Genomic DNA, 12,440 nt, shown 5'->3' with positions numbered 1-12,440 from the left:
CCTCCTAGTCTCACAGTAAAGTAACTTTACTGAATGTAAGGTAGGGGAGTTTACAACAATACCAATATCCCATCTAGTATTTAAATAAACACAATTTCAGACTTCAGCACTTTAACCATTCTAATATGAAAATGTTACACAGTGTAACACCGGAGTAATGTCTTACCAGTCTGAGGCAAAACTCAGCTAGTCTTCCATTTCTGAATGCTCAAAAAATCTCAGAAGTCCATTTGGAGCATTACTGCATTTTTCAAATATTTTAAGATTTCTGCCCCAGGTATCTAAAGTCCTAACCCCTACAAGAAAAAAAAAAAAAATAGAAAAGGGTCAGTCAGCCTACTAATCCTTCAATCAACAAATCTACAACTCACAGGATTTTTGTTCCTGTTAAAGAAAGAAAACAAACTAAAAAACCTATGAACTCTTTGAAATAATTAGCTACTGAAGAAAGTATTAATTCAAATAGACACATTGCTCTAACAATTATTTTTCCTGGAAAATGCATATGAGCATATTCTTATGATATTATATAGAAATATATACATATATCCTACTCAACATGGCTAAGTAAGAGCAGCCATAATAACTTGATTTATTTTTAAATAGACACATACCATTGTCTTGGGCTTACATAGCAAGGTATTGGCAGAAAAGAACTCTTATGAACTGGCCACAGCCCTGATTCCTCATCCTATCTGCACCACTTGGAGTAGACAGTGGGGAAAGAGGTGGAATTATTGGAATAAGAGTAAAGCTGAGCCTGAGAAGATGGGAGCACGGTACAGAAGGCATTATCTTTTTCTATCTTTGTTTTCCATCACCCAATCATATTTTTAATTAACAATAAATTAATTTTCTCCAAGTCAAGTATATTTTGACCATGACAGTAATTGATAACTGGTCATCCTGTTTTTATTTATACCCATGAGCTTTACCCCCAACCCCATCCTGTTGAGGAGGGGAAGTGAGTGTGCAGCTCTGTTGGTTTTTGGCAGCAAGTCAAGATTAGCCCACCTCAACTACTCATAGTAATTCAGTTGAATGAGATATTATGGCTTGCAAATACAACAGTGAAATTCAACCACCTAAGGCGTGAGCTTTGTGAGGAGCTGTGTAGTTGTAACTCTTGCTGCTTAGGCTACTTCCCTTTATGAATTTAATTCTAGAGCATTGGATAAAATACATAAAATTATGGGGGCTTTATAACAGTACCTTGAAATTTTTCATTGTCTTTTCTCAAATTAATGAATTGTATTTTCTATTCTGCATTAAAATGGTAGAGTGTTACTTGACAGATCTATTTTAAAGATTTAATGCAAGTTCCTGAAATTTCATGTTAGTGTTTTCAGATTGCTACAGTTACATCACACAATCTCATTTGATTTTAGTTCATTAAACTGCTTGAATTTTCTTTGATGTTTATTTAATTCACTACTGAATCTGTAACATTTTTCACAGTCAGCATTCATATGGTCATTAAAAGCTGCAACAAGATGATAATTTAATTTGTTGGACAGATTTAACTGCTTTTTTTTTTTTTTCAATACTGTAACATTACCCTCTTTCAATCAAATAGGTAAATAACTTTTTGGTTTGTTTTGTTTTTACTTGATTTCCTATACCAGATCCTCTGTTAAGGATAAGTTTATGTTAAGCTTGTGCATCCTGGTGTTTAAACTTCCCTCTTATTGCTTGTTCACTGTCTACTTTCTTTTAACAATAAACTTGATACAAATGTATTAATTTAGCTCCAGACTTATTTCCCTTCTTTTTACTCCCTTGCTTATGACTCAGACCAAGTGGATAATGCATATTCTGAGTCTGTCACACAATCCTCCTTCTGAAAGTCCCTATTTTTCTCCATGAGGCAGATGTGACACAGGACATGAAATCTGCCATTTGCTTGAATGTTTCCAGTGGTTGAAATCTCCCACTCTAAAAACCCCCAGTTAGGTGCAAATAGAGAAGAACATAAGAGTAACTTTTGGCTGCAATGAAAAAGGAAAAATTTACTATTAATTACTATTATAACAGAAGCTCAGGGCTTTTCTATGTCCTAAAGAACTAAAAACAAACCATCTATTTATTTGCTGCAAATGGAAGAAAATTTGCTTAGAACACTCACAATGTTAAATGTTAAATCATAGAGGCCTCAGGAACTGTCAGGCAGGTAACAACTCATAAGATAATTCTTGAACTGATCTGCAAAATAATGAACAGTATGTGAAATGCATCTGAATTTTTGTTACTCTGTCACTTTGAAAATTTTGCACAGAACTTGAGCCCTCGCATCCAAGTAGTTTTCTGAGTGTTGTATATCATGCATAGTTTGGAATATGAGGAGATTAGAGCTCTTCTTTATGCATTGTAGAAGTGCCTTTTTTATAACTGAAGCATTCCTCAGTATGGTGGTATGTCTACAAAATGCAGTCAAAATGCAGCCTCCAGACTGAAGAAGTAAAAGAGTTTAAGAAAATTAAGCACTATTAGAATTTTTATGCAGATTAGCAATTAAAATATTAAAGGCAAAATGCCTTTCAAATTTAGGTGCAAGGGTCTGGAGGGATTGCTGAGATCATCAATTTCGGGCCTCTAGTATTCCAGGAAGTCGCATCATATAATCTTTTTCTTAACCTTATTAAAGTTCATTTAAAATGCAGTTCATTATTTTTGTCAGCATTACTGTTCCAGTGCCTCACAGCACTGATATTTGGGAACTTCACTGATTGCAGCTAGAGTGCAGCTGAATGCTGGACACAGAAACACAGACAAAAAACTTATTTCTATATCTCTCCAAATTCCTAAATAATTCTTAGAGTTCTGTGGAACTGGGATGATGACTGTTAAGCATGTAGTGCCCAAAAGTCATATATGGCACAGCGTATTCTCTTCATTAGGAGAAAATGTTAAAAAAATTATACAAGAAATTACCACTTTCAGAAGTGCAAAAATGCACTCTTAATTAATCTAAATCTGATTATTTGTTGCTTTTAGTTTTAAACTTTCAGACTTGGACAACATTAGAGATGAAGCTAAAATTACCACAAATGTTCTTTCTTGATCTGAACAATTAAAATGCACAAAGAAGCTCATGCATGACATAATCTGATTACTGAAGAGGAAGGATCTGTCAGGAAAGAAAATCTGAGTTTTTCTTGATACTGATGGAATAAGTGAAGGACCTTATCTCCAAGTTTTCTCCAGGCTTCTTCTTCTATGGATGGGTTCAAGGGTGTAGTATTAGAAATTATATCCTATCAACTGGTCAAACAGATAAGACAACATTTTTATCAGCAAAACCCTTATTGCTCATGAAAGAGTATATCTTTCAGCACAGTTCTTCTACCACGCTATTGTTCAGATTACTAAGCTCTTGTCTGTTTGCCCCCCCAGGACATCCTTGAAAATGAGACATGTTGTTTTTAGGCCGCAAGGGTTTTATCCGTGTGTAAAAAATTAAATAAAATAAATTCAGAACAAATACAGCATTAATATTTTATGCATATATTGCTTTAATATTGCATCAGTAGCAAATTAGAATCCGAGCCTAGATTTTCATGTTTTGAATATTAACTGCTGAAGTTTTGTCAGTAGCCTTAGGAGGGTTTGCTGGATCTTAACGAATCATGACAGAAATTATGGTTGGTGTTCACACAAAGTGTGAAGTGTCTGTTTGAAAAACTGCAATAAAGTGATGTCAGAGAAGGAAACTGTCTTCCTGATCCTTAATCAACAACAGTAAAAGCAGGTTTGGTACTTCACACTTACTAAATCTCCCTGTACTTTCACAGAGTGAAAAAAATAGAAGTACTGGGATGCATTAGACACACCCTTGAATGATCATTACCCTGAAGGTAACAGAGATAGGACTATCTCACAGTCAATCTCCACTGCTTCATATAATATTGCCTCATGTATATTGGTCGGATCTTGCAATATGTTTATCATACAAGTAATCTAGAGTCCTTCAAGCATTCTCATTAAATGCACTAGGATAAGTTTAGTGGATCATAATTTGCATTCAGGAACATTTGCAGGAGGAGATATCCAAATCTATAAACTGAGATTTGTATCTCTTGTCCAAGCTATCACTCCAGCAAAACTTTCTGGTGACCATCCTTGGTCTTAGGACATGGGGAAAAAAAAGAATTAATTAGTTTTTACATACTGATTGGTGGCTGAAAAATCAGCATTTGCAAGAGTTTTGTTATATAACTTGAAATCAAATAGCTGCATAAACAAATATATTTTATAGAGATAAAAACCTGGAAAATCACATTATTTATATTTTTTTAAGAACATCTGAATTCCAGTCTTAAAATTATTCATAAACAGAGCCATACTACCAAAGGCTTCAGTTCTAACTGAAAGCTAATAAAGCTTTCCAGTAGAGGAACTCCTTATCTTGTTAGGAATAGGATCATAGACACGTACCAAAAATGGTTAAACCTGCGCCTATATTATAATTTTGGTGGAAAAATGTAAAAAAAATAATTTGAAAAATAATCGCTGAAAGTTACAAGCAGTGCAGTAATAGAAACTGTCGGTATGTCTGTGATAATAGTCTGGGACAATGCAGGAACATGAGCAAGGCAGAGTAGTGGCAAAGAGGGCAAAGTCACCCAAAAGGGAAAGGACACCATTTAATATGTGTCCCCTGCACATTTTTTGGCAGCTTTCCCAGTCCTTACAAATAATGTTCAGTTCTGGATTTAACAGCTTGTTTTCATGGGGCAGACTGCTGAATTATCCCTAGCAGTTGTACTGTGTCCGTCTCTGGAGATCAGGGACTGAACCATGACTCAGAAAGTCACAATATAGTCCCTGATTACCCCTTGCTCCAGGAAGAAAATAAACTGCATTAGCCTTTTACCTGGTACAGATGATTTCTCCTCTCTGTACCAGACAGGCTGTGCTGGTCAGTATGTCAGGGCAAGGGTCATAGCCAGACATTACTCACTCCCCATGCATCTTCGAAGGAGTGGGAATAGCTGCCTTGTAGAGGCTATTCACCCTTTTGTAATGCAATCTCCACTCAGGGTAAATTGCACTGTGTAAGAGGGCACTTTAAGCTTCTCTCCAGGAGAGAGGTGTATATGACAAACTCCTTTCTTGTCCTGTATCCATAGTACATGTTTAGGCAAATGACTTTGAAGCATCAAAGCTGATTATATTGATCTTTAATCCCTGATCTACTGAAGTAGAACTTGATATAACTTCCCACATTTCCTAGACAGCTTTTCTTGCAAAGTGAGGCCAGTGGAGTTATACTATTTAGCACCTCACAAGGTTTTGTCCATGTATCAACAATCCTGACATTTCTAGGGATGGCCAGCAATGACCTGAGTGTCCATTTTCCCTATATATATATATTAAACAAACTATTTCTTGAGGTCAGAATATTCTTATTTGTTAGAAAAAGAAAATTAGTGCCACTTATAAACAAAAGATTCTTGATCACCATGATAAGGAAAATGGTCTCTCACCTATAAGCAGGCTAGCAAGGGAAGCATGTGAGAAAGATGCTCTGTATTTGCCCCTTGTACTTCAGCATGCACAAATCAAGAGTAGTTTGAAAGGGAGAGAGAACATAATATCTATAGCTTTCAGTTCTGCAACATGAAAGGGAAACAGAGACCCAGTTCTTGACCAGTTCAAGTTGTGCTCTTTTGGTAGATTGCTTCTTGGTCCAGGAAATTGCAAATCTGGAGAGTGAAAAATCAAGGAAAATGAAAAAAAAAATCATGCACTGTGTCAGCATCCGCTATTTCTTTGAAGTTCAGTTTGTTGTCTGCTGTCATGGGAGTGCCTTCAAAGAGTGCTTGGAATATTTAAAAAACGAAGTGAAGAAGCAGGCAGCACTTTCCTGTTACAGTCTGGAGATATTTTGACACTACAAACAATAATCGTGGGTTTCCCAGGTGCTTGATGTTACATAATTTGTCATGATGTCTGCTGTGAGTGCCCCTGGACTTCATGTCTTACTATCCTCTCTCACTTCTTGTGTCACTTCAGTGGGAGTAGGTGTCATCAAGGACGTATATGGTGGTGATAATTCAGTATTTTCACTGAGAGCGATTTTCTCTAGAAAAACTAGTACTCATTCACATTAATAAATGAATGAAGGCAAGTTTTTCTGAGTAGACTACTGATAAATGACCAAAATCATCTTGAAAAGAGGACTTGAAAGAAAAGGATAAAATTTGCCTTTGTCACAAGACTGATACTGTACAATGCAAAGGATTTTTAAAATGCTTTCAGATTATTGAGTTTCTAAGAATACACTGAGGAATTTTGTATATATACAAAAAGGAATAATATATTTATACAGAAAGGAAAAATACAGTGTGCTAGATATATGTAAGAGATAAGGAAAAAACCAACCCCCCCCAAAACAAACAAAAAACAAACAAACAAACAAACAAAACAAACCAAAAAACCAAAACAAAAAAAAAGAAAATATGAGTTTTACAGGTCTCTATTAGATACACCAGGTCTGATCATTACTCATGCAAGTGTCTCTTATTGCCTTCAGAGAAAGATTTTGGACTTAATAATAGAAAGATAAAGTATTCAGAAGTAACTCTCCCTAAAATACCATATATATTCTATTTTCTAGTCCTGCTTTGAGAATTAAAGAATATGGAAGATCTCACTCTAAAATAAACAGTGATAGATCCCATCCTGAAGGAAATTATAATCCAGATTAGTCATAGTAAGAAAGTAAATGTCATAGAAAGCCTACTTCTTCTAAAATAATCTAAAACTGTATCTTCGCTCAACCTGCATCTCCCTTGGTGCTGACATTAGTTGCAATGTATGCTGAGGAAGCTCATCTGAATCTTCTGACACATCCAGGATATCCCAGAAAGACCTTAGTAATTGTGAAGCAGTGTCTTCAGTATAGGAATGCTTCATTCTTATAAAGGAATGAAGGGTACATGCCACAAAAGCAGCAGTCCTGAATTTTAGGCACATCCTTACCCTAATAAGAGTTTGAGACGTCCTATTCCTTGTTAATTTTATTTTTCAATAAACAAGAGTCTAATCCAAAATATTATCCACTGAGGGAGCAGGAGACAGCAGACAGGGACTTCTAAGTAAGCACATCACAAGGGGACGAAATTGCAAAATACTTGTCTTGTCAGATGTGATGCGAGACCTGCTGTTTTGGGCTTTGTGTCTACAATTACCTGGCTCCAGACACTTCCTGAAGTGACCTCCTGTTGATAGTAAATGGAGTGATCTCTACTCCTATATTCAAGCTTCTGTATTTTAGGCCTGAGTCTAAGTAGCCAAAGTAGGAAGTTTGTATTTAACTGTCTGTATGTTTGCCAGGTTCTAGGGTTTCCCTTAGTAACTCTCTACTAACTCACGTCACAGTAGAGAAGTCTTTGAATTTTGAATAAAAGGAAAATTGACTGACATTCATTTCCCACTAAATTGAGCTGGGCCTCTGTTGGTATGAGATCTGGACTAAAAAGAAATGACTCCTTTGAAGGACTTTGGAATAGTGTTTGTCTTGGAGTCAATGTTGCAAGTTTGACTGTATTTATATGAAACCCCTTGACTTTAAGAGGAGAAATTACTGGTTTGTGAACACATTATAAATCCCAGAAGGGTTACATATTTACTTAATTCCCATTTTTTCTGCTGTTTGTTCCACCACTAAAATCATAACCCTATTTATAACCTCGGTAATTTCTATAATAACCACTCATGATGTAATAAACAGAGGATTAGAACTTTGGGCTCGAAGTAATCAGTAGAAAACTACAAAAGAGTCTGTGGTTTTGCTGATGTTTCTTTTAACTGTGGCAGGAACAGAAAAAAAAAAAAGATAAGGAGATTTATCTGTAAATAAAACGTTTTCCTAAATTTTTCCTGGAGGTTCTAATCTTCCTTAGTGTGACCCAGACAACATCAGTAGAGCTTCAGCATATTGAAGGAAGAAACCTATTTCACACCTCCCCTAATCTTGGAAAGCTTCCTCAAAGTCCCTATACAGAATTAACATAACCCTTTGGGCCTGAGTTCTGCATCTTGCAAAATTAATAAAATCAATGGGACATGTGTGAATGGACATGTTTGGAAGGTCCTGGCTTTAAATTAACATTGAGACACCATTTTTTACCTGATGTCTTCTAAAGGGACATCACATTCTGGAAACATAAGCATAGGAATGCAAGTCATAGGAACCTACCACTCTGGGATGGCTTGGCCAGTGAGACCAATCTCCCTCAACTATATTATAAGTGTGAAGCATCTATTTATAATATTATGATGTATTTCCCAATTTTTCTTGGGGAAAACAAAATCAAACTTACTGTATAATTACATAAATTACATTATTAGAGTCCTAGCTCTAATCAATGGCATGCTGGTATTTCACTTTGGTATGAAGAGATTCTGACCAGGTACCATGCAGCTGCTGCTGTAAATTTCCACTGTGCTACTGTACAAAACCTATTCTTTGATTTGTAGGACATGTGAAGAAAAAGAGAGACTGCTAATTTACTGTTTTACTCTTTACAGATGAGAGGAAAACCTATCAGATCAAAATAGAAAAATATAAGTATTTCCTTTCCATTAATTCATTTTCCCTTTTATATGAAATTACTTTTTAAAAAAGGATCTGTTGTTTCACTTCTATTTGGAACTGCCAGCTCAAACGAAATAAAATATAATGGTGATAACTAAAATATACTACCTTCCAAATTATCAAGAAACATTCCTAGTAATTTGCTGCAAAGTACACATAATGAAATCAGACAGCAAGAACAGAATACTTAAAATGTGTGACTAATCGAATTCATTAAGTGATGCACATTTGATATTTTCAGTTGGCTAGTAATACACTAAACAAACTCTGCAACTGTCTATCCTGAATTATGTGCATGTGCACATTTATATTAAAGCAAATAAACAATCCAATAGGAATATTCCCTGTCAGTATGACATACCTTTTTTGAACCTGCTAGTTTCAAAATGATAGAACTAATGACAGAACAAGTGCAGAAGCTCAGTAAATCACTTATCTTGCCCTATAGTTGCCATAGCTCCTCTTTTCTTACTTTAATGGAGGCACACTGTCTGAGAAAACATGTAGCAGAAGGATATTTTCAATGTACTGTCAGTCCTAAATTACATCTCTGTGAAAGTAGCACTAGTCATGTCATGCCATTTTACTAAGACAAGGACTCATGAGTGCACTGCCCACAGCAGAGTCACATTTCACCTGTCCTTCTGTGGCCTGCACTATATTGACAGGATCTGTGACAAGAAGTTGAACAGATTTGTTGTTCTCAGGTTGACGGGCTTATATTTGTAGCAGTCTCATCTTCTGTTGGCAGCAGTCTCTGGCATAGATGTGGCTCTGGGAGAACACTATTATTCTCTCGTACCCCTAAGATCATGTTACCCAGGTAATCTTCTTGTCTTTCCTCTCCTGAACTGTTGGGACTGTTCCAGGAAAAGTAAGAGGTGCTGAATTACTATTTTTATTATTGTGCAGAACTGAAACCCAACTCCAAACCTCCTTCATTATCTCCTCAAACCTTCAAGCCTAATTGACAGCAAGTCTTTATATCTTGATTTGTTCCCATTAGAAGTCCTTGTGCCCTTGAATAAACAGGTAAGGTAATAACTTTAATTACTGCTATAATTAGGTGTATCTGAAGCACCTGTGCTTTGGCATGAGAAAAAAGGCCTAAAGCTGAACTTTTCTTTCTGCAACATTGATACGTATTTTTTCTTAATGCCATTCCTTTGGCAGGTAAATGCTCCCAAAGTAGACAGCTTAAGTTTAGTAGCAACTTAAATTTAAGAAGCAGAAAAAACTTTTTCTTTTTGTTTGAATAGCTGCAAAATGAACTTATTTATTCCTATAGAGTAATACTGCAAGCAAAAGGCAATAAAATTTATGGAACTGCTTTAAAAAGCCAAAGAATCTTTGTGATACAGTCATTAAAGAAATCAAACAAAAATAACTGAATCCTCAATTGAATAACACAGCAGGGCAGGCCTTTTGCATTTGTTTTCTTTGCATTAACAAGACTCTCTACTGTGTTAAGTATATGTAAAAAAAAAGGCCAAAACTATATATATGTATATGTGTCAAATTGCGTGTGTAGTATAAACTATATGTGTATGGCTACAGCTATTCTTGCAATCAGTAAGTTTGGCCCTTTTACTTTCCATTTGAACCACTGATAATAGTAAAATAAAGCAATCTTTATATGTGTGTACGAATAAACTTACTTTTTAAAAAGGAACAAAGTGATTCTAGAAAACTTGAGTAAATATATCAGTTTTGACTGAAACTTTAGATACCTTTAAATAATTTTAAAAGCAATGAAATGCAAGGTTGATTGTCTGAATTAACGTATTTGGCAGCCAAGGAAAATCAGGTTGATTTTTGGAACTCCAAAGTGGACTCAGTATCCAGGAGATTATATGTGCTTTATCTGTACCTATCCATACTCTGGAAATCAGTTTTGGTAGTCTAGCTTTAAAAATTTGGATTTTATTTTCATTTAATTCTAACTGGTGTAGTTATTTGAAGCAATTTGGTCACAGCATGTCAAATCACATCTCCACACTGAGAGGCCTGAGAATGCTGAAAATAGAGACTTTTCCATGAAAAATTTCTTTAAATAACAGTATACTCATGTTCACTGTTTCATTGCAACATGGGTTTTGAAAACAAAATTAAGTACTATAAAAATTGAAGTGAAAATTTGTTAAATTGTGCAGTTTTGTTTCAATTCTGGAACTGAAAAATAATTTCTCAAGAGGTTTAGAAATGCCTTACGTGCACATGATATTCTGTAAAAGATGTGATGATTTTTAGCAAATGGTTACCATTCTTCTAAAACAGAATATCACTTCTGTGTGTCAAGGTGGGAATTCCAAACCAATATTCACAATGGAAAATTTTGAGCTACACAGTTTCTAAAATAAATTTTCATTGGGAGTGGTTAGTCTAGTTACCAAAGAACTGTCAAGCAGTCATAAGGAAGGGAAGTGGTCTATGTGATGTGACTTGGGAGAGGTAAAACAGACACTAAATATCTCATAATTTCTCTATTAAAATATGTTCCACACTATAAAAGATTGAAAACCTACCATAAAGCAAGGCACAATGGGGGGATAATATGGGATAACTGACTTCTGACTTACCACATGATTGTTTTTCTTAAATAAATGGAAGATTTCTGACTTTAGTGCTGTCCAATATATACATTCCTTGAGCATTGAATTTCCATAAAATCAGTCACTATGACCTGAAAAATAGCTGATCTGTGGGTGAGGAATATTTTCTAAAGAAATTCCTTGGGAATTTTTATTAGCTGTGTATATATATGTAGCTATAAGTGATAGAGACAAACCAGTTAAATATCTGAACTTCAAAAAATTCCAGTGTTTGGAAAAGAGTTAAAATCTTTTGAGGATTTAGCTATTCCTTACTTTCATTCCCTCTCACTCAGACATCTTCATGACTGTGGGAGAGATGTGCTTAATTCAGTTTTTTACCATTTAACACTTGTATTTCTACTTTCAACTGGCCATATGAGTTCCATCCATATAAGCACTTCCACAAGGTGCTCCTGGTCCCAACTGTAGCTTGAAATAAAGCACCTTCCAAAGATACTCATCTTTCTCCCTTCACTGCAGAAGTAGCTTGGATGCCTACATTCTGTTCAATGACTCATTTTTAGCTCAAGCTGAGTGAAATAAGTTTCAGTGTGTCTAAGGAAATCTGTGAAAACAGATGAAGCGTAGGTTGGGATTTCTAAAGAAAAATGTTTGGAAGCTGCAAACAAGACCTCAGAGGAGCTTTTTTCCTTAATCCACGGAGTGAGAAAAGCAAGAATGTAAAGCATAATACAACTTAAAACTTTTGTCTATTTGTAGAACTTTTATTCCAAATATTTCAGTGTTGTTGGGAGATAACAAGGACATAGAGTACATATGATATTATTCTGAAGAAGACAACTGTATGTTTGCCAGATTTGTGCTGATGTTCCTGGCAAATTCACATTCTGAAGGAGAAAGAGGGGAAAAAAAATTAAAAAATGTCATTTCTTCACTCTTTCCTTCCAAAAGAAAATATCTGTTGATCAAAATTCATATTTCTTTAATATGTGTCCATTACTTCCTTTTGATTTTATTTTGTATTAATTTTTGCCTTTAAGTTAATTTCTAAACTAGTCCAGAACTACAATATGAGTGATGATCATCTATTAAATGACACTGCACCACTTTTTCTGTTATATAAATGCTGTAAAAGGGACTGAAAGTAACAGCAGCTGCATTTCTGCAAATAGTCTGGTATGACATTAGTGACAAAACAATGTATTAAAGAGCTTCTCTTTTTCTCTTGTGGGAGATAAATTAATATGCACCTTTGCAGCAGTCAGCTGGCATGACAGTTGCTG

Source organism: Sylvia atricapilla, chromosome 1, assembly GCF_009819655.1.
Source record: "Sylvia atricapilla isolate bSylAtr1 chromosome 1, bSylAtr1.pri, whole genome shotgun sequence".
NCBI classification, from domain to species: Eukaryota; Metazoa; Chordata; class Aves; order Passeriformes; family Sylviidae; genus Sylvia; species Sylvia atricapilla.
This window is presented reverse-complemented; position numbering follows the sequence as displayed.